General features: G+C 32.4%; 1 protein-coding gene across 1 annotated transcript in view; it reads left to right on the forward strand.

The window, feature by feature from the left end:
- The window catches only part of Pde8 (phosphodiesterase 8), a 1030175-nt gene that overhangs the window by 72991 nt on the left and 935730 nt on the right, over window positions 1-21454 (forward strand). The gene's annotated exons all lie outside the window — the stretch shown is intronic.

Consider the following 21454-nt stretch of genomic DNA (forward strand, 5'->3'; position numbering starts at 1 on the left):
AAACTTTGTTGCCAAACTATCCACATTTAAGAGAGGCGTATTTGAACACCTAATTGCTTCAAAATATTTATTAAGGACCACTGAAGCAATAAAACAATTAAAATGTATTTTTCCTTCGATTTATTTACACAATAGACTTAAGGGCTGGTTCAAACATTGACAATTATCGCAATTCTGATAGTTACATAAAGAGTTATACAAATATTAGCTTTACAGTGAGTGCGGGGAGGCAGTAACAGATATACATGAAATGATAAAATTGAGAGAGACCAACTATATACGTTTTAACACAAAACACTGAAAACACCGGCTCACGATAGCGCATACGCGGCTTACGTACTTTTCGGGATCACACACACCCGGCCTTCACTTGCCGAGAGGCAAATTGGCACTGTCTGTCTTAAGTTATATAACGAGGGGAGGACGGGTCCCTTATGTAGGGCATCAGTTGCACACACGTTAACACGATAGCTGACGACCTGAGCGCACAATTTGATAAAATAACTATACGATCACAACATTATACAGGTTGTTTTTACAACAATATTATTAAATTTAATGTGTAAATGTTTATATATGGGCTTGTGAGCAAACATAGCCCTATTTTAAGTAAAATTCTTAGGCTACACCAAACTTGCCACGTTGTTTCTGTTGTATGTTTTTAACCTTTAATATGTTTACTTAAAACTCATTATTGAAGCTGATTCTAAATTTTTTAATTGTCAATAAAAAAACCACTCAAATCGAGGTAGCTTTTAGTTAAATCTATCAAATTTTATTCATTAGGTACATGAATGATTAAAATATGAGTACAACTCCCTTAAAGGGAAGAGTTACGATAGTCAATACATGCCAGTATTAACTACATGAAGTGAAACAGCCAAAAAATGTTTTTTTGACGTGATAATTACCAGCCGTAACACAAGGACAACACGAAGGTCGGTGCTCAATTTCGCGATCATCTGAGGTGGTATAAATATAAATAATGGAAAGATATCAGTTTCACCAAAAAAACAAAGAAATACTGAATGTCATAAAACTGCAAAGATAAATGAGCGCCAATAAATCTTAACCAGCGATTTATAAAGGACTCAAATTACATTATAAACTGTACCAAATTCTTACATAAACCAAAATATCAAAATTAACATGAGTCTTAAAAAAATCTTAAAAAAATAATAAACTTACATTATTATCTATTAGATTATGTATAGATATATCTATACATAATGAATATATGTAATATATATATATATATATATATATATATATATATATATATATATATATGTATATATATATATATATATATATGTATATATATATATATATATATATATATATATATATATATATATATATATATATATATATATATATACTCGTATATACACTCATGGATAAAAATATCGAATATTTTGGAATTTTCAAATTTTTATTTTTTCAAAATAAATTCTGGTCAAGCAAGTCGTTTATTGTAAAATAGAGTTTATTTTAACAATGTTTAATATCCAGACCAGGAGATATACCCGGAGAATTGTTTAAGTACGGAACGAACAAATTGTACGAATGTATTCGACAAATTTTTCAAGAATGCATAAACACAAGCGAAATCCCTACGGAATGGAAGATATCATACCTCAGCACTATACATAAAAAGGGTGATAAAAATAATTGTAAAAATTACCGAGGAATAGCTGTAACCGGATCTATGAGTCGAATATATGGAAAGGTGTTAAAGAACCGAATCGAGAGAGAATACTTAGATTATGAAGCAGAAGAACAAGCAGGATTTCGTACGGGTCGATCCACTGTTGACCACATTTTCTCCTTAACCCAGATAATAGAAAAAAAGATGGCAAGGAATCAAGAGATTCATATGTTGTTCGTCGACCTACGGAAAGCCTACGACAGCATTCCACTGAAGAAGCTGTGGCAATTAATGGAAAGCACGAATATTAATATAGAATTAATAAAAGCCGTCAAAGTGCTATACAACCAACCAATAACAAAGATAAAAGCAGGGACACAAATAACAACAGAATTTATAACATTAAAAGGATTAAAGCAAGGATGTTGCTTGTCTCCCACTTTATTTAAAATATACCTCGAAAGTGCTTTAAAAAGATGGAAACAAAAATGCAGGACAATGGGGATACCGCTCACCAATACTATGGTATATACTCTTAAATTTGCAGACGATCAAGTAATAATGGCTCAAGAATATGACGATTTAAACTATATGGCACGAAAATTAATTGAAGAGTATGATATATGGGGTCTAGAAGTAAATAAAAAGAAAACCGAATACCTGTGCATTGGAGCAGAACAAAAAGATCTCATATTAGACGATAACACTACGATAAAGCATTGCTGTGACTACAAATATCTAGGTATCACTATTTCACAAGATGGAACATTAGACAAAGCCATAAGAGAGAGAAATACGTCAGGGAGAAAAGCCATCACAATGTTAAACACCATTTTATGGGATCAATCCATCAGCAAAGAAAATATATGAGACTATAGTAAAAAGTATCACTTTATACAGCTGTGAGGTATGGCCACTGAAAGAAAGAACACTGTCAACGCTGAAAGCAACGGAAATGGATTTTTGGAGAAGAGCCGCAGGAAGATCTAGAAGAGAAAGGATTACCAACGAACGCATTAGAGAAATAATGGGAATCAAACGAACAATCACAGATGACCTAACAACAAAACAACTTATCTGGTTCGGACACATACAAAGAATGGACGAACAACGAATGCCAAAAGAAATACTAAAGTGGCAACCAGAAGGAAAGAGAAAACGGGGTAGACCGAGAAAAAGTTGGAGCGAAGGAATAAATAAAGAACTGAGAGAGAGGGCCATAGAAGAAGATCTATGGAACAACCGGTCTAAGTGGCGATTGGAAGTCGGAAAACGGCGGAGAACGTTATAAACCGACAAGTAGTAGTAGTAGTAGTTAATGAACAATTTTAAGTTTTTATGCGGAGACAATTGTGAAAAAAATAAATGTTTAATATTAAGTAAATAAGGTTATTTGACTATAAACTTAAATGATAATTTAAATTGCTTAAATAACTGGTTTAAACTGAAAGAAGTACATGGTCAGTAACGAGTATTCCCCCCTCTAGCTCTTATTACTGCTTGCATCTTTCTCAGCATGCTTGCAAGTAAATTTTGGATATGTCCTTGGTAAATTGCATTCCATCCTGTGCAGCAAGCCGAAGCTGCTCTATCGTATTTGGAACGGGATTTCTTTGTCGTATGCTGCGTTTTAGGTGATCCCACATGTGCTCTATTGGATTTAAATCTGAACTAGACGGTGGCCAATCCAATCTTCGAATTTGGACCTCGTCAAGATAATTACTCACTATGGCAGCGGCATGTGGTCGAGCATTATCGTGCATTAACGTGAATCTTTTATAACCAATGTAACCAACATATGACAAAACATGATCTTGCAGGATGTTTTAAACGTAAGAATCCCCAGTCATCCGTCCAATCACTTCCACAAGTGCGGTACGTACCTCCCAACTAATACCTTCCCAAAGAATTATGCCATCAACTCCAAAATTAACGGTCTGGGCGAGACTGCAGCTGGCGAATCGTTCTCCAGCTCTTCTGTAGACGTAGTTTTGACCATCTGGCTTCCATAATAGGATTCTGGTCTCATCAGTGAAAAGAACGTTTTTCCAGTTGTCGATATTCCACTAAATATGTGTTCTTGAAAATTCCAAACGACGAGCTTTATGATTTTGAAGAAGACGTGGAACTTTGGCGGAGCGTCTGGTCTTAAAGTTTGCTTCTTTTGATCTTCGTCTAACTGTTTGTGAACTCACATTAACTTGTCTAACATTTAATAGCTCATTTCTAAGGTGCATCGATGTCAATGAACGATTTCGTGTAGAATTAAGAACCAAAAAACGGTCATCAATTGCGGTTATGCACCTTGGACGTCCTTGACCAGGACTTCGTACCTAATTTCCTGTTTCGTGGTACCTTTTAAGAGTATTTGAAACCATAGATTCAGTTCTGCTGAGACGTCGTGCGATACCTTTTTGTGTATATTCTTCCTCGTACAAAATTATAATATGTGCCGAATTGGTGGGAGACTTGTTTTAAACTTAGTTAAATCAAAACAATATTTAATTAAACTTAATAAATTAAACTAAAAATCTTCTTAAAGTGCCTATCCGTTCCGGATGTTGGCGATCATCACGGCTATCTTTACTTTGTTTATTGCAGCGCGGAACAGTTCAGTGGTAGTCGTGTTATACCACTTTCGTAAATTTTGAAGCCAGGAAATGCGTCTCCTTCCCGGTCCTCTCTTACCATTTACCTACCCTTAGAGAATCAGCTGGAGAAGGCCGTAACGTTCTTGATTTCTCATTACATGTCCTAGATATTCCAACTTTTTAGTTTTGACGGTCATGAGAATTTCACATTCTTTCCCCATTCTACGCAGGACCTCCACATTAGTAACTCTGTCAACCCAGGATATACGTAAGATGCGCCTATAACACCACATTTCGAAAGCTTCGAGCCGATTCATAGATGCAACAGTCAGTGTCCACGCTTCCATTCCGTAGAGCAGAACTGTGAATATGTAGCAGTTCAATGGACGGCATTTTGTTTGTAATGATATGTCTCGACTGTTGAAAATGGTTCTCATTCTAACGAATGTTGCTTTTGCTTTGATTATTCGCTGTTTAATTTCTGTTGAGTGGTCCCATTGGCTATTTAAATTGGTGCATAGATATGTATATTGCTCGACTCTTTCGATATTCTGTTGGTTGATTGTAAGTTGAGCGTTTAGTATTGGTTTTTTACTAATTGTCATAATTTTGGTTTTCTTTATGTTTAGAGCTAGTCCGTATCTGTTGCTGACTTCTGTTATGCGATTTGTTAATATCTGTAAGTCATTCAGATTATCGGCAAAAACTATAGTGTCATCTGCATATCTATTTGGCTGAGTTTATGGATGATAGTAATAACATCAATTTGAAGTATATTACAATGAAACCAGTAAGACCATAAATGCTACATTTAGTATAAACCTGATTCAATTGGATATGGTGGTATTTTGTGCCACGCATGTGACTGTGCAAATGGGTTACGCACTGTGGGTTCGTGTTCTCATATAGCCGCAGTCATATATTATCTCAGTAATTCAAGATATAAATCGAGAATCATAAGACCAGCAAAAGTTCTATTAGAAATTTTTACATCTGTTGTTGAATCAGTCATAGATGAGAATAATGATAAGGACTAAAAGGTAATTGAATGTTTAAACTGTTAATTTAAATAACCTATTTTATAACAATTTCATAATAATAAATATTTTTGTAACCAAATATTTTATATAATATATGTCCTCGCTTATATCCAAATGAATTTATAAAACAATTTTAACTATGTTAAAAAAATATTAAAAAAAAATAATAATATTCTTGTCCTACCGAGGTGATCCTAGATATATATCACATTATGCAATCAATGAGTCAAAAATAGATATAATGCTTAGAAACAGTTTTTTTAAGTTTTGACTATTTAAGAAAAAAAAAAAAAGAACAAGTGGTATAACAAAATTGATGGGTGCGATCAAAAATACGCGGAAATTAGATCATTTAGCTACTAGATTTTAAGGTTATGAGCTAATAAAGTGGGTAAATATTAAAAAAACACATTTTTTTGGAATGGTTACGGATCATGCAAGTAGCAGACATTGCTGTTGTCGCCACTGCTTTCGTTTTAGTGTCGTATCGTCTTCGTGTCGCCATCGCCTTCGTATCGCTTTGACTGTGTTAAGGTCGATTCTCACTATACGTTCCGTTTACTTTCCATACCCGTTCCATATACCTCCCATTATTTTAACCACAATTCTCAGTAGACGTCGCGTTTACTTACAATAAGTCTGGGTTTTCTCAATGAACTTTAAATTAGAGTGGAAACAACTTCCACATTCAGTTGTGTAGTCAAAAATTACTTTTTCTGGGTCATCCAGTATCACAGTTGCTAAGATTTTGCATTATACACATAAACAAACAAATAATTTAAAATTTACTTACCAATAGTAATAGCTGACCAAATATTGTCTTTAAATGAATTATCGCTATATTTTTTATTTTCAAAATCATATAAGGCAATATTTTGCCGGACAGTACAGCACAAGTTCTATCAATTTTTCGTCATTCATATTTATCTTAACAACTTAGACTGAACCGCGATGTAATAATATTCTCACTATCCATACCGTACCCGACACGTCGCAGCTTGTCGCAGAAAAAATACGTGGCCGGTAATCTTGAACGCGAGGCTTCGGGAATGGTAGGTAAACGGAACGGAAAGTGGGCATATACTATATGATTTGTGTTTAATAATATTTTATGTAAATGGAAAGCCACGGATATGGAAAGTAAACAGAACGTATAGTGAGAATCGACCTTTATCGTGCACGTATAGTTTCCGGCACGTAGCGTTTCCACTCCAACAATTGGGCTGCGCGTTCACATTTTCATACATAGAACGTTTCAGTTTGGTTCGGTGAAGATATGATCTCGCTTTTCTCGACAAAAATTATGTGCAATTGCTCTTCTTTTTAACGGTGAAGAATGAAAAACTGTGTTAAAAAGAAGGTTTGAAGTACATCCAATGCTAAAAGAAAGGAAGAAGGAATGTGAATACTGGACTTTATACAGAGAATTAGTTAATGACGATGAAAAATATTATGGATATTTTAGAATGAATAGGATTCAGTTTAAATATGTTTTAAATTTAATTTCACCTTCAGTTAAAAAACAAAATACTACATTTAACGAAGCCATACATATCAAACCAAAAAGAATTTTTAAAAATTAGAGGTATCACTTCCGTACAAAAGTCCTAATTGTTTATCACTTCCGTGATTAATTGTCACAAAGCAATAAAAACACATGCATAAATGACAAAATAGCCTCGAAAATTATTTTTTTAAATACTCTGTATCAAAATCAAACAAATACCTAAATAAACAACGGGGGAAAACGATGGACATCTAATTCACATTATCCTTACCAACCTATATTCCGGACAGTGTGCGTTGTTCATATTTAAAACCATTTAAATTATATTTTTCGGAAACTAAACGCTATGTGCTGGAAACGCAACGTGCAAGATAATATGCCACGACCTTTAGCCCATAGAGTATGATACGCGCACCTATAGGATATATGGCAATTATAATATTCAACTCTAAACTTCGATTTTTCCAACTACTTCGAGAATTTCAATACGACTCGAGATTTTCGATATTAACTCGCAACGAATTTTAGGACAAAGGGATGATATACCTCATAGGCATGCTCTATTATTTTTAAATATTAAAATTCGTTTTACAATGATGATTCATAGCAAGAAAATAGATGGAAAAGCATACATCTGACTATCTGATTTTGAGGTAAGGTAAAAAAAAGTGCGAAACGGATAAAAAAACGTGGTATTTTCGAATTTTATCTTTATGAAAGAGTTAAATGGGGACTTTTACAATGAATTTTGATAATGTGGGAGAAAAAATATTGAATTACCAACTGAATTTTGAGGTTATGTGCAACTAAATGAATAAAAAACGTTTTTTTTTTATTTTTCGATGCTTTCCGCTCAGAAACTGAAAATTCTGCCTTGGCCATTTAAAAGAATGAAAAAAACAAATACATAGAAAAATACTATTTAAAAGTTAGCCAAAAATTATTAACATAACCTAGAAAATTATTGAACATTTCAATATTTTTTCCTGAGCTCAATTTTCAATATAAAAATTTGAAAAAAATCAGGCTATTTTGTATTTGAAAGATACATCTTCATGAATTTTTTCAGATTTTTTAAAGCAAAATTGCGTCCAGAAAAAAATAAAGTCGAAAAAAGCTTCTTTTTTAGATTTAAGAATTCTATGGGCGCTGGGAAGCTAAAAATTTGTATGAAGTCATGCTTTTATATGCTTTACTAAAAACACAAGTCGCGATGCTGATCGGCGCTGGAGCACTTTTGACCATCTTATCCCGCTATAGCCTTTGATAGGTTTGTCATAAGTAACCAATGTATGCTTTGTTAATGCGTTAACGGATGGCATTAGAAGCAAACATAATAATTTATTAAATTTGTTTAAAATATAAAAAGTAAATAAATAATAAAATTACTTTATTTTATTTTAAATAATATATAGAGATTTCTTCTTCATGGAAGAAGATTTTCTTACCGTATAAATTCAAGGTGGTTTATTGTGAACACCAGTCTATTCAAGACATATGTAAATAAAATGACACTAGCCATAATAATTTCTAATCCCCCTAGTTAAATGAAGTTAAAGATAAACAAACACTGATGAATTATTGGTGATTTATAAATTAATTTTTATGCACCAAAGTTGAACTTGTGTATAAATACTTCCTTTAATCTTAAATCATCAATTATAATTTCCGCGAATTTCAACTAAATTGATCAAAGGTTTATATTAAAAATAAAAAACATGTTTCTACTAAGTGTAAACGTGTATGCGAATTAAAAGCATCCCGGAAAAACTAGATTTATATCTGGCAACTCCAGCTATTTTTGATTTAGGATTTTAGTTCTTTAACGCGTGTTTATGTGCAAGTATAACCAACGCACGCATCATATTATCTTAACTAGCGGGAGTGTGTTTGTAGCGGCTGTTCGACAAGCGGTTCCGAACCTAGGCAAGTTCGACATTGACGATTGCTTTATGACGTCAATGTGTCGTCAGAAACTGGCTTTGATCCACCAATTATGTTACGTCACAATGCCAAAAACATGTTAAAAATATTGGAACAAAGGTGAGATAGTTTCATAGATCGGTTCAATTATAAAATCTCTAAATTAAAATCTTCAAAAACACAATGAACGTAAATAAAATAGAATATACAGTGTGGAAACCAGTAATAAAATTGTTAAAAAAAATTTAGAAAATTATAAAACAACGCTGGGACCCGTCAACTTTTAAATTTAAATGTACACTTTTTAAAACATAAATTTAAATGTACAGGGTGATTCACGCAAGTCTAGCAAAGTCCATCATCTTTATTTTTAATAAAACTATCTTTTTATGTCTTTAAAAGCTCCTTAACAGCCTGGTCTCAACGAAATATATCATGTGGTGTTCATTACAAATAATGCAGGGTGAAATTTTGAATTTGTGGAAGCCACTTATGGAATAAAATTGTTTGTGTCCTTATTTTAAAAAATTATAAAAAACGGTGAGACCTGTCAAATTTTAGATATAAATGTGCGCTTTTTAAACATCAAATTAAATGTACAGGGTAATTCACGCAAGTCTGGCATTGTCCATAATTTTTATTTTTAATGGAACACCCTGTATATTTTTATGTTTTTAGAATCTCTTAAATAACCTTATCTTAACGAACTATATTAGCTATGCTTTCTTATAAATAATACAAGGTGGAATTAAATAATAAAACTAACTATAAATTTCGTCCTCACATTAAATCGTTTAATTTTTAATTTAATTAAATTTGCTAAACACAGAAATCAGTTTTCTAAACTAAGTATCAATAGTTAGATTTTGTATAAAATTTCTTGACAAAAATTATACATAGGTAATATCAAAATTTCACATTGTATTATTCATAAAAAAACTCTGCTTAATACATTTTCTTAATACACTCCCTGCTACTCCTTACTAATATGAGAACCTTGCTAAGCAAGCTTAGATATCGCTTTGGTAAATGTTATATTTACTCTATACTGCTATATGGTGTAGAAACCTGGACCATAAAGGCCAATGTGATGAACCGATTGGAGGCCTTTGAAATGTGGGTATTTAGAAGACTACTTAAAATTCCCTGGACAGATCACACAACAAATGTCGAAGTATTAAATCGAATATGTAGAGAACGAGAATTGCTGCCAATAATAAAAGGAAGAAAAACTGCTTATCTGGGTCATATATTTCCAAGTACCAGTTCTTAAAGCTTATTATGGAAGGGAAGTTGGAAGGAAAACGGGGCATCGAAAGAAAGAAATACTAATGGCTTAAAAACGGACGAACCTCGATGCCCATGCACTCTTTAGAGCCACACAAGACAGAGAAGTCTTTTGTGGCTCTAAACATCTACTAATTGGATAGGGCACCATAAGAAGAAGATACACTTCCACTTTTCAAAACATTTTCGAATATTAAGTTAATTACATACAATCCACTTCTAAATTCAATATTATCCTCAAAAATAAAAGTTATAACTCGAAATTCACTAATGAGTAACATAATTTACCGAATAAATTGCAGTCAATTTCAAAGTTTTTATATTGGTCAAGGTCAACAGTGGCTTAAACAACGTGTCACACAACACAAAAGTGACTGTAACATAAGAGAAAACTCTTATGCCATAGTAGACGTATATATAGTGCGCTTATTTTACGTATATATAGACGTATATATACTGCGCTTGTCCCGTGAGAGTCTTGAGAAACGAGACGATCACTTGACGTCTTCTTCGCGTAAAGTACAGGACGACGTGGGCGCTCTAGTTCCGCAGTCTTCTTTTTATTGTTGTGCTTTATGTGTTTTTTGTGTCCGAGCATCGAGCTTTCATAAGTCTACCACAGTCTTTCGGCTAAGCTGACTCCAGAGTCTCAAAACTCAGATGGGAAAATTAGCCCTCCTATAGTAGAAACCCTCAATTCAGAAGAGTGATATCATAGTTTAAACGCGGAATATCCTCAAATTTAAATGTACACAGCGGCCCTCGAAAACTGCCTGTTTTCTCGATTGCAATTTGCGTTTCCTCATAAGAAATTACAGAATATATAAAGTAGTATATTTATTTGTGCTTCTCTATAGTAGACTTGACCAGAAGTTGTCGAACAGTGTAGCCAAATCTTGTTCACAAGTAGTAATTATGGTCATACAAAACCTGTATTCTTCCACGCAGCGATTATTACCGTCATAAAAATACCAAAAAACATGATATTTTCAATAGTAAAAATTAAGCACAAAATTGTAATAAAATAAATTTTATTTATATGTTCCGTTTCGTTACGTATTTAAATTTATAAAATAAAAATCGATATTTTAAAACATTATTTTTCAATCGTTTGGCAATGTTGGAATTAGCGAGGGAACTCGGTTTTACAATTCGGATCCAGACATGCAGTAAAACTAGTTTTTATTATTTTTTGCCCAAGAAATGAACGAAGAAAACATTGGTGTTTCTATGGGTAAATAGTGCATGTGTTTTTGTGAGTATATTTTATGTGATAAGTTTGTAAACTTATTGTTGTCAATACTGTTTTATCAATACTGTATTGTAGTATTGATAAAACGTGTTATAGATAATAAGAGTGTTACATTTTGTCGTTTTATAGTAAATATTTAGTTATATTCTTTGAAATTTATGTATATATAGTATATATCCAGATTATTGAAATACAATGGACGAAAAACCGAGTTGTTCCAAGAGAAATTCTGATGTTGATTCCAAGAATGAAAAGCCTCAAAAGAGACGGAAAATGTTAACGTCCGAAGAGAAGGTAATGATACGAAACGTTTATGAAGGAATTGTCGGCAGAAAAATGGCATTAAACGTTAGCCAAGCGGTCGACATTTGTAGCAGTTTAACAAAAGTATCCGTTAGCTGTATTTATCGTGTACTTAAAAATACATCGGAAAATAAAAAGCAAGAAAAAGGTAAAACTAGAGGTAGGAAAAGCATTGTTTTGGATGACGAGACAAGGAATATTATACGTCGAAAAATTCATTCATTTTATTTTCGGAGTGAAATTCCAACACTGAAAAAAATTTCTCAAGAGCTCGAAAATGATGACTCTTTACCCAAGATATCTCGTAGAGTCTTAATCAGGACCATGCACGAAATGAACTTTCGATACGTAAAACGCAACATAAAAAGTATGCTATTAGAAAAAAATTAAATTATTCTGTGGAGAAGAAAATATTTAGAAGAAATACGAAAAATTCGCAGCACTGGATGCAAAATATATTATTTGGATGAAACCTGGATTAACGAAGGTCATACAGTTGGAAAAGTTTGGCAAGATTTAAATGTAAAAAGTAAACGCGAAGCATTTATAGAAGGCTGGTCTACAGGATTAAAGGCTCCATCAGGAAAGGGACGGCGTTTAATCATCACCCATATAGGAAGTGATACAGGGTTCCTTGATGATGGTTTGCTTCAATTTGAGTCGAAAAAAACAGGTGATTATCATGAAGAAATGACTTCTGAAGTATTTGAGCGCTGGTTTAAGAGAATCTTACCAAAATTGGAATCTGGGTCTGTGGTTGTTATGTACAATGCGCCATATCATAGCCGCAGACTAGAACAATTACCGACGACGGCATGGCGGAAAGGGAGAATTCAAGAATGGCTTACAGAAAAGGGGATTGCATACGAAGAATCAATGCTCAAAATTCAACTACTTGACATTGCACGGTTAAGGAAAATTGAATATCTTAAATATGCTGTAGATGAAACTGCAAAAGATTATGGTGTCAAAGTTCTGCGTCTACCGCCTTATCATTGCGAACTTAATCCCATTGAACTTATCTGGGAGCAAGTGAAAGGAGAAGTAGCACGCAATAACAAAACGTTCAAATTAAACAAAATTAAGAAACTTTTGATTCAAGCAATCTTCCATGTAACTCCAGAGAAGTGGGCTAAATGTATAGGCCACATAATTAAAGAAGAACATCGTATGTGGGAACTTGACACTCATATCAAAGTTTTACTAGAGCCAATTATAATTACACCAGGTGGTGAAGATAATGACAGCGATAGCAGCACTGCATCTTCAGGTTTATACAGCGAATAATATTTTCTAATAGTTTAATAAGAACATCAGCATAAAAAAAACCAAAAACAAAAAAAAAACGAGAAGAACATAGTAAGTGTGTATAGTGTTTGTATTTAAACACATCAAACATTATTTTTATTTTGTTTTTATAGAATTTTATTTTGTTTTATAGGATTTTATTTTGTTTTGTTTTATACTGTTTAAGTGTTTTGTTCATTTTATTTAATAAGACAATATGGCTCTTGGCGATTACCCATTTAAAAAAAGTATCGCGCCACAAGACATACCTCTGGGGTGGCGTGGAAACTGTCTTAAAATTTGTTTTAAAAAAATTTCATTGTGTAACTCTTTAAGGACGGGTCACGTCAAAAGACGTTTTAGCGTAACTTCCGCGACAGCCGGTTGGTATCAGTAAACTTTCTGCAAAATAATTCTTTTTTATAGCTTTTTGTTTGTGGCATTCTGTATTTTTAGGGGAATGTAGGGAATGAGCCACAAAATATTTATTCATATGTTTATTTATTGACGTTTCGATCTCTATATCCAGAGACCGTTTTCAATTATACAAATGATAGTACTATTTATTTTCTATGGCTTTTCGCTTGTCGTTCTGTATTTTTAGAAATAATGTTGGGAATAAGCCACAATATATTTATTCAAATGTTTAATTTACGGACGTTTCGATCTCTATAAAGAGACCGTTTTCAAACATACAAATGACAGATATATTTATTTTTCTATAGCTGCTTGTTTGTGGCATTCTGTATTTTTAGGGAGAAGGTTAGACATAAGCCACAATATATCTATTTACATGTTTAATACATTGACGTTTCGATCTCTATTCCGTTTTTAAAGATAGAAAAAAAAAAGAAAATAAACAATATAGGATTATAAAAATATATAATAATAAACAAATAAAAAAAATATTACTATCATTTATATCTTTGAAAGCGGTCTTTGGATATAGAGATCGAAACGTCAGTAAAAACTTGTAAATAAATATATTGTGGCCTATTTCGAACATTAATATTTGAAAAATAAAATATAATTAACGTTAAAATAAAAGTAAGTGTACGTCACTGGATTTCCAAACGGCTGTCCGCATTTCTGGGTCTTTAAACGATGACTCACTCTCTCAAATAGTGAAATTATACTTTAGCCCATTATTGTTTTGGTTGGCATGTGCCATATTTGTGCTTTTTTATTGTTTTTTTTGAGGGAGTTTGAAATGAGGATTGACTAAGGGTGGGAGTTAGTCGAGCGTTCCATAGCTACTTACATGCTATGTCTTCTTAATCATTGCCAAGCAGTTGCTGTTTGGGTTTTCTGTGTTTCCAACGGTGGAAGACATCATACCTTTTGATCTCTCGTAGAATGTGGTTGGGATGGTCTACTCGTTCGGCGAATTTTGTTTTTGCTTTATCGTCCATCTGGTCTCTGATCTGTTGGGTGTCTTCGAAAAGGAACCTTTCCGCTAACGTTGAGATTATTCAGTTCTGAGTTGCAAGCTGCCATGTATAATACACTACAACAGTCAATTTGTTAATAAGTAAACCATCGGTAAAACATATTTAAATATTTTTTAATAGAAAAAAAAATCTTAATAGTTTGCAATGGAACTTGTATATATTTCAATTGTATAATGTACGTATAAAAGTTCAGCGACTAACAAAAAGTATTGTGTTGTACTAAAGTGCTATTAAAAGTTTGTTGTTGATATTTATACGTCATACTCATACAATTTGTTTGCTGTAGATGCACACACGCTGTTTTAAGTAAATGTTTTTAGGTGCCCGCTAATTATTTATTCAAATAATTGGTCATTTGTATCAACGATAGGTTGGTATACTTTACTAGTTATATGTTCATGGTTTTGTCGTGGTATTTGGACTCTTATGTTCGTTTATGTGTGACATGTAAAACTTTATATCGTTTTTTCTAATGAGTAAGTACAAGATTGTTTAATGGGCCTCTACTGGTATATATGTATTCATAATTTTATGTTAAAAAGATCCATTAGATAAACCTGGTTATTAAGTTATAAGATTTAAAATTAAATGCGTGACTTACCACAATATAATTTCACGTAATATATGGTAATCTATGGTAATCTATGATTATGTAATTTTAACACAATTATTTTTTATAATAAATATTTTATTAGATATAAAAATGAAATAATTAAATTTTTTCAAATTTATAGCGTAAACCCAGGCTACTTTGGCCCATTTCTTAAAACATTTTAAATCAAATCTCAATAAATCTTAGCATTTTTCTACTATTAAGCTGTGGTCATCTATTTTACGTAAGTAAACTATCTTAAATAATATGCATAAAGCGTTTTAGTATTTAAAAAAATATATTATTTTTTTAAATTTTGTAGCTGGGCTAATGTCATTCTTATGTTAGGGTTACTTTAACCCAATAGGATTTTACCTACTTTAAAGCATTGTATAAATAGCAAGAGTCAAAGAATGACATTGGATTATTATTAACAGTATATTTATATGTCAGAACAATATATTTCAAATTAAGTTTTTTTAGAGAAGGTACAACGATTAAGAAAAAGAAAACAAAAATAAAGCTTTAGCAAACATTTCATGTTTTTTACAAATTGGTGACGGAAAATAGTCCTTTTTTTAACAGCTTTGGAGTTTGGATTTTTTTCATGTTTTCATGACGAAAGTTTCATGTTTTTTTTTATGTATCTTTTTTGTATCTTAACTTCTTCGTTATTTTCTAAATTCGTCTAAATTCGTTTCTTAAGTCTCTTTTTTTCAAGTTTTCCCTTCCTTTTTCAGTTTTTTCTTTTCCTTTTCCATCTTCTATTCTTCTTTTGACCTTTTTTTTGACTTTCTTGGTACTGCATAATATCGTTAGCTGTTATGCCTTTATCAGCAACAACGTCCATTTTTTTTTTCGTTTCAATAATCGGAGTTTAACAACTGTTTGCCTTTTCTGTTCCAAATGGGGGATAAATGTTTATCCTAGGAATTTCAAATTAATAGTCACATCATTGAAAGGCAAGCGCTTCAAAACTTCTTCGTTGTCTAAGGGATGTATGCTGGCCTTTTTAAAACCAGACTTTAAGTTTTTCTTTTGATGAAGCTCGAAATCATCCAAAGATTTTTTCAACAATCTTGAAAAAATATGTTTTCGTAATGTAGCAGCAGTTTTACCACTATTAGACTGTTAATAGAATGGTAATAATCTGTCACTTACTTTTTAGAAGTCTAAAATAGGCCACATCAAGTGGTTGTGTTAGGTGCGAGAAGTTTGGAGGCAAGCATACGAATTGGATATTCTCTAGGCAAATCCTGACCACTGTGTAATCGAAAAGAAGCTTTAAACGTTTTAGATATTTTGTAATGTGAAAGTTTAAATTCAGCGTTTTTTAGTCATATTTTAAATGCCTCGCATTTCTTGCCAAAAATCAAAACCAAAATTTATGCCATAGATTTTGAAGATCAGATTTAACAATGGAAATTCCGTAGTGACCGGTTTATTTATTTACCACTTTTATAGAAACTGACTTCAATTGCAGCAAAATGCAAAATTGCATAAGAAAACTACACTCTTCACCTTTCAAAAGCTTTTTGATTTTTGTAGATAGGACACTGACCAAAAAATATCTAATTTTTACTTTCGAGTTGTACAAAGAAAGACAAAATGCATGGTTACAACAGCAAATTTACTAAGATGTAAATTGGAGGTGGAAGGTCAGATAATAGAAGTACTGTTGGAGTTTAAATATCTAGGCATTATATTATCTAGCTACGGAAAGCTCGAAACTGAAGGGGAAGATCAAGTGAATAGAGCAAACGGAGCCGCAGGTTGCCTAAATGAAACAATATGGGGAAATAAAAATATCGGAAAAGAAGTGAAAGGCGGAATTTATAAAACAGTCATTAGACCAATAATGACATACGCGGTAGAAACAAGACCTGACACAGAGAGGGCAAAAAGGATGTTAGAAATAGACCAGATGAAAACACAAGAAAAATTGATGGTAAGACACTATGGGACAGAGTTAGAACTACCGATATACGACGTAGATGCAAGGTGGAGAACATCAAGGATTGGGTAAGAAATAGAAGAGTAGAATGAAACGATCATATAAGCCGAATAACAACAAATAGAGTAATAAAGACGACAAGAGACAGTGCCAATAGGAAGACGATCAGTAGGGAGACCACGAAAACGATGGAACGACAACTTACTGGAGACACATTAAAAAACAGACAGTCATGTCTGTATAAAAATAATAAAAAGAAGAAGAAGAAGAAGAAGAAGAAGAAGAAGAAGAAGAAGAAGAAGAAGAGTTGAACAAGTTTTATTTAAAGCTATCGAGGGTGTAGCTGACATTTAAAAACGCCGGTTGTTTCTGAGGGAACGGTTCATTTGAGTGCTAATAAATATTTTCGGTCAAATTATTCCAGCTACATTTTTTTTAAATATTTTTTTCTTCAAACGTCAAATAATGATGACATTACTTATCTAACTTGATCCTGTCAAAGTTTGATGTCTCCGCCGGCAGCAGTTTTTTTTCCCATTTCTTTACGGCGGAGGGAAAAATGTTGTCATGGCAACAATATGAAACATGTCACAAAGCAACAATACAAATGTCATTAACAACAATTAAACATCATTTTTATTTATAGTAATATTAAAAGTACAATTAGTTAATGAGGCATTTTCAAAATTGAAACCGTGCAAAAATCTTCCCGACTCTTGATACGCATTGGTAATTGTTGATGATACTGATGGTCGAGAACAACTTTCAGCAATCATTCCCGATGTTGGCGAATCATGAGGGTTTAAAATTTTTTGAGCATTATCGTTCTTATTTCTTATTGAATCCTCTATATATCCTTCGGCAACCGTGCTTGATTTCCAGCTACCATGTCGTTTGAGGCATTCTAGATTTCCACCCCCATCAATTAAAAGTGTTGCTGAAGTTCGTCGTAAAGAGTGACCCGTGTATGCGCTTGCATCGTTTAAATTTAAATAACTAGCTACTTTTTGGGCTACTGCGCTGATCAAATGTATTCCCATAACGCTTCGGTAACACTTTCCATTTTGGTACTTGATAAAAAATCGGTTTTCTGTGAAATTTTCAGGCCGCAGTGATGCATACTTTTTATACAGTTTAATGTAGTTTTGACCAATTATCGTAAAAGATCTAATTTGTCGTGTTTTACTGTCTGGGATTTTGATAATTATTACATTTTCTTTATCCTCAATGTTCACAGTCTTCATTTTTACCATTTCGTCGCATCGACAGGCGCCGGTAACCATAATTAACAAAACAATCTGAAATATTTTTATAATTTAGTAGAGTATACTACATGCTTTGCAATATAATTTTTTTTACCTTTAATCCTAAATACAACTTATCTGGCGCTTCAAACAAAAATTTATCAAACTCGTCTTTAGTGAAAACTTTAGACTTCTTTGCAGTATATCCTTCGCTTGTTTTTTTCAGAAAGGCACGTAACTTTAGAAATTTGCTTATATCCACATTTTTTCTAATAACTAACTCGGATTTTATCATAGAGTATCGTGACCACATTGTAGAAGATTTCCATTTATTTTCATTTTCCATTATATTAAAATATGCCAGTAAAACGTCTTCGATAACTTGCCGTACTCCTCTTGTATCGCACCACTCTTGGAAGTGCTTGTACGCTAACCGATACTTTATTCCGGACTTGGAGGGCCCCAAACTCACTTCGTTCGGCGCGTAATATCGGGCGCGTCAAGAAAAGTCATGATTCTCCGCCTCATAAAGTAATATACTATTTTTGAAACATTTTTTTTACGGCGTACAGATTTTTGGTAAATCGAGTTTTTCCGCCCCACCCACCACGAAGTAGTAGTAGTAGTAGTAGTAGTAGTAGTAAACGTTTTTGTACATTTTTTGGGTTCCCAACATTAACATTTTCAGCGAAATTCAGCTTGTTCGTATGATTTTGAGAGGTTCTGTGGCATTTTCGTCTCGGACGACTGTAGTATAAATAAATTAATTTATTTACAACAAAACTAAAGCATCTTTAGGATTTGGTAATCCGTTTTTAGGCGTCTCTAGTCGAGTTACATCGGATTAAAAAAGAAGAAAATTGCTCCATTGGAAGCTAAGAAAATACATTTTTTGAAATTGGCAAACTTCTATAAGTTCTAGTTTTTATTGTGCATTGTGCAAAGAATTTAACTTTAAAAAAATTAGATTGCAAAATTAGTATGCGAAATCTATTTTAATATAAAGATTAAAAGAATATAAAAGATTATCTTAAAGGTTATAAAGATTTTCCTGGTCAATTATGAATGTCCTAAGTACAATATAAATGGTTGAAAAGCATTGAATAAGAAAAGGCTTGTTTTCCCCCCTTTTTTTATATTTATTGCTATTTTGCAGCAAGGATAATAAATTAAAACATTTTTAGCCAAATATATCTTATCTTCTTCTTCTTCTTCAAGTGCCATCTCCGCGGCGGAGGTCGGCAATCATCATGCTCTGAAGCTGAAGAGACGGCTGCTCTGAAAAGTTCATTTGATGTACATCCGTACCACTCTCTCAGGTTGCGCAACCATGACATTCTACGCCTCCCTATGCTTCTCTTTCCTTGGATCTTTCCCTGCATAATCAGTTGGAGCAAGGTGTATTTTTCTCCACGTGTAATATGTCCAAGATAATTTTCTTGTTTCTATTGTATTTAAAATTTCCATTTCTTTGTTTATCCTTCCCAGAACCTTTTTGTTTGTGACGTGTTCTGTCCATGATATTTTCAGAATTCTTCTGTACACCCACAGCTCGAATTATTCCTGTTTTTTCATTGATGTCGCATTCAAGGACCAGGATTCCATTCCATAAAATAAAGTCGAAAAAATATATCACCTCGCCAACCTAACTCTTAGTTCCAATTTTAAATCCCTGGTACATAGCACTCTTCTCATTTTGTTGAAATTTGCTCTAGCCTTTTCTATTCTTATTTTATATCTTATAGAAAATTTAATTAAGTATCGCTATTTTATTTCCACGCGACTTTCTTCCAAAATTAATTGTTTTAAAGTTATAAGCAAGGAAATTGAAAAAAAAACGATGTTTTTAACAATTTTAAAATATTTTAATCCACCTCAAACCAGATCCGCCCTGGTGTATCAGTTCAAACTTGCAAATACATTATTTTAAAAGTTTACAAATAACGTAGAATTTAGAAATATCTACTCTTTCCCAACTTTTAAACTCAATATTCATAAAATTTTCCTCCGGTCACTATTCCGTGAATTATAAATACTTTTTATTTTTAATATTTTATAGCAAAATATTTTATAGTCGGAACAAAAGTTTGCAGAAATATTTAATTCGACGGTGTTGCATAGCACAAAAATAAACTCATTCTGATTACGAAAATAACTCGAAACGCGGATTCACTCGAATTACATATTTAAAAATACATGGGAAACAAATTAGTTTTTTAATTTAATATGTCAAACTTTGGCCAGAATTGAGGTTGGTCTGTCAAGTAATTCTGTAGCGGAATGATTTAAAATTAAACTTAAAAACAATGAAAAACAATTTTAATTAGAGTTATATAAAAAAAGTTGTTTATACTAATACACATGTTTCATATATTACTATATAGAAATAATTACGAAGTTGATATTGTTAGTTTGGATTAACATTTTTATAAACTCATTGCAATTAGTATCTCGATCGAGGAGACCAAATAATACATTGGGTATTCTTTCTTCTTAACCGATCACACTCTGCAGTAAGCTTTATTTTCACCTTCCTTAGATACAGTTGAAGTAATCTGAAAACTGCATATAGCATGCACAATTAGTGCGAAAAGAACAGTATGAGGCTGTTCTGCTAACAGAGAGAGACCTAATATAGTATGAACTTAGTACCGACATACGAGCTTGTTTTTAACAACCATTAGATTTTGTTCTGAAGCTATTTTCTTGTGGCATATTAAAGTAATTACTATTTAAATGGGAATTAATATAATTTACTATGGAATCACTAACAGGAGATTTTTACTGTCATCATGGCATGTATTTGTCTTTTTAAAGACGATTTATATGCTACGATTTTTTCTGACGGATATTCTCAAGTTAAAGTTGATTTCATGTAATCGAATGAACTATCTTACAAATAAAGTCGTCCCAGGAACGCAACTCAACAATATTGGCAATATCATTTTAAAGTCGTCTACTTTAAAATGTATAATGTATATCTGAATTGTCAATATAAATGAGTCAGATAAAATTAAATTATTAGAAGAATTTTTCACCAAGTAACAAAAAAAACAAAATTTGTTTAATTTACTAATGTTTGTTTTTTGAGAACGATTTCTGAAGTGGAAATTGAAACGTCAATAAACGTATTTTAATCTTTAATTGTGGCTTATTCCCATTTAAATAGTAATTACCCATTAGATTGAATTCTAGTTTTGTCAAAGTGACATTCAGTTTTGATAACGGAAACGTCAAATGTACGTTTATTTTTTCATTAGTAATAATTCTGGTTTATTTGCAAAAAACAACAGGAAAAAAAGGATTGATAGTTCAAGTTGGGAAAATGGTAACCTTTACAACTAAACATAAAATTCAAATTATTAAATAGCA

This window comes from Diabrotica undecimpunctata, chromosome 8, assembly GCF_040954645.1.
Source record: "Diabrotica undecimpunctata isolate CICGRU chromosome 8, icDiaUnde3, whole genome shotgun sequence".
NCBI classification, from domain to species: domain Eukaryota; kingdom Metazoa; phylum Arthropoda; class Insecta; order Coleoptera; family Chrysomelidae; genus Diabrotica; species Diabrotica undecimpunctata.